Source organism: Etheostoma cragini, chromosome 15, assembly GCF_013103735.1.
Source record: "Etheostoma cragini isolate CJK2018 chromosome 15, CSU_Ecrag_1.0, whole genome shotgun sequence".
NCBI classification, from domain to species: domain Eukaryota; kingdom Metazoa; phylum Chordata; class Actinopteri; order Perciformes; family Percidae; genus Etheostoma; species Etheostoma cragini.
This window is the reverse complement of record NC_048421.1, coordinates 18947321-18950102: the sequence shown is the minus strand read 5'-3', so window position 1 is coordinate 18950102 and position 2782 is coordinate 18947321. Positions and strand designations below refer to the sequence as shown.

The 2782-nt window shown below is 40.9% G+C and overlaps 1 long non-coding RNA gene across 1 annotated transcript in view; it reads left to right on the top strand.

Annotated features, from left to right (window-relative positions):
* Positions 1 to 2248: 2248 nt before the first annotated feature.
* Positions 2249 to 2782, top strand: part of LOC117958596 — a 16162-nt gene continuing 15628 nt past the window's right edge. Inside the window, exon 1 of the long non-coding RNA XR_004659758.1 lies at positions 2249 to 2317. This is a non-coding gene — a long non-coding RNA (uncharacterized LOC117958596). The remainder of the gene's footprint in view (positions 2318 to 2782) is intronic.

Here is a 2782-nt window from a genome sequence, read left to right as displayed (position 1 = left end):
TTTTTTTAAAGGTGTGTAAAATTCGTTCAGCTGCTTCCCCCGTCCACAGCAGTAAATTGCTTAGCTTCCTTGTCTGTACTCCAGCCTGCTTCTCCAAACTGGGCTTGTACTGACTGCCATCTACTGTAGCTAATACACTGACTATTCCCTTGAATTACTTTACTATGGTAACAAAATTGAGGTAGTTATGAATATGGATCTCATAGCCGGACATTGTCCCTGCTTTTGAGCTTTGACTTGGCTGCAAATGTGGAAAAAACCTCAAGACGAAAAGTTCCAAGTTTTCCAAGAGTCCCAGACCCAGGTCCAAATACAGCTGTGTATTTTCAAAATGGCCTTAATATCTCCAGCAACAAACAGTCCAGTACCACAATAGCACTGGCTGTGGCTATTTTGGACATCACAAATGGTTGGTGATATTTTATCGGCATGTGTAAAATCATTTATCATCTGCTCTGCAATCAGCCAGCCCTCCCATTAGTTCTGCAGGTCTCAGACAGGAGAGCAGAATCCATAAACACCTCTCATCCCTGGACTCTTATATCTTTATTTGTCTCTAGTTCTACCTGGAAACACACAAGAGCCCAAGGCATGAGAAGCAGAGACATAATTTTCAGAGCTGCATGGATCACTGATTACATTATTGCAGTGTTTTTTCTTGATGACTTTTAGCATTCATGTGAGGTGAATTGTTGTTGTCAGGTGCTGGTGAACTCTGTCCTTTATAAAAGGTGAGTTCAAACGGCAGTCGTGTTGAATCAAGCACTGTAAGCTGCAATATGACAAACATCACAAGACAAATCATTGCTGAGAGGAGAGTTTAAGGCTTCTATGGTTGGATTCATGACTGAATGTAATTATGTTGCTCACAACTGTGTGATTTTTAAGGCTTGAGAAAGGCTCTCAGCCCTGCTCAGTTATTGACGTTAACATTTGTCTCATGGAAACAATGTCAAAGTGAAAACAAAACTCTTATTTATTGTCAGAGTTTTAAAGTGTGTTTGCCAGCAAGTCAAACTCCATAAAAGAACTTTTTCATCTTTTCTAGATTGTATTACCTGCATTTTTACTTCAGCCTTCCATGACTTACCGGTGGGCCAGGCATCACAAACTTCCTGTTCAGCCAGACATAGTTTAAACTAGTGCTGGGCGACATGGAGAAAATCAGATATCACGATATTTTTTACCAATATCAATATCGATACCACAACGATATTGGAGAGTTGACTGTTGGTGCTTTCACAAAATATTTACTCTTACATTAATGATTTTTGATAAATGACATCCGTAATGTGGATATAATGGATAAGTGGGTAAAAGCAAATAATAGAACAGTTTGGTAAGTTCATAAAATGACATCACTGTACTCTAATACAGCCTTTAAAACCTGGAAAAGACACCACATGCCACATTACAATAGTACGACATCCAAAATCTAAGACAATATCCAGTCTTTTATCAGGATATCAGTATAATATCAATATATTGCCCAGCTCTAGTTTAAACCCACCATTCCTCCATTCATCTTTGTCGGCTTATCCGGTGTCAGGTCGAGGGTAGAGCAGCAGCTCCAGCAGGAGACCCAAACTTCCATTACCCGAGCCACATTATCCAGCTCCGACTGGGGGATCCTCAGGCGTTCCAAGGCCGGGTTGGAGATATAATCCCTCCACCTAGTCCTGGATCTTCCCTGAGGCCTCCTCCCTGCTGGACGTGCATGGCACACCTCCATAGGGAGGCGCCTTACCAGATTCCTGAACCACCTCAATCAAGTGGCGATCTAAAAGTTTGGATTTATTTTTAAATAAAATGATATCTAACATATTTCCATTTGGTGGATTGATGCCGCCATAAAAAACATGGGAGCCTTGGGTTTTAATGCTGTAATAGATTACTTTGAGAGCTGATTGATACAAGCTTGTAGAGAATATGTGTGATGCTGTCAGATTGTGAAATAAAATTAATTTTCGAACTGTGAAGCAGTTTCAGGGTAAATACCCTTGACTTTAAGAGGTCATGCTTAGGGGGAATTGCAATAACTCATTCATTTTTTTCTGTTTTTACACACACCCATGTCTTTATTATTATGGCATGTGTAGCAGAGCTGAGGATCCTACTCACCATGATCACTTTTATACTAATGTATTAGTCAATGATATGTTGTATCATTGCATTATTTAGCATTTCTCCTAAGTTAATTTAGTATTTCTTTCCCTCTGGGACTGGTCTGTCACAGGAGCGCCCCCTGCAGGCCCCTGCAAACTTGAGTGGGTGTACCCCGAAATGCATTACCAGTCTGCTGTCACCTGTCTCCTCGGTAGGTAACATGTTAAAGTTTGTGTATTGTTGATAATCGTGCATTTTCTCAAGCTCCCGCCTTTCATAGTGTACGTTTATGTGACTATTTCATTGGCAGTGTATAATTTGAGCTTCTAATATCGGTGACCTTGCTAGCTTGGTTGTTTTAATGAGTCACCTCCACGGAGGTCATCTCACGTGAGCCCCATAAAAGGTTTCTGTCGAGTCGTTCGCTAACCAGCAGTAAGTTGACGTTTACCTACCAACTTTGAAAAAACATTATCTGGAGTAAGTTTACCACTAATTTGTGTTAGACATAATTTAAATTAGCTGTTATTAGAGTTAATGGCTGGTTGTTGGAGCCTCAATGCAAGAGAGTTAGCTAGCTACATAGCTGCATGACATGGCCGGTGTTCCGGTTTAACGAGAGTCCATGTTAACTGGCGACCGTCAGCCAAAAGCGTCTGTTGTTGTCGTAGTGACG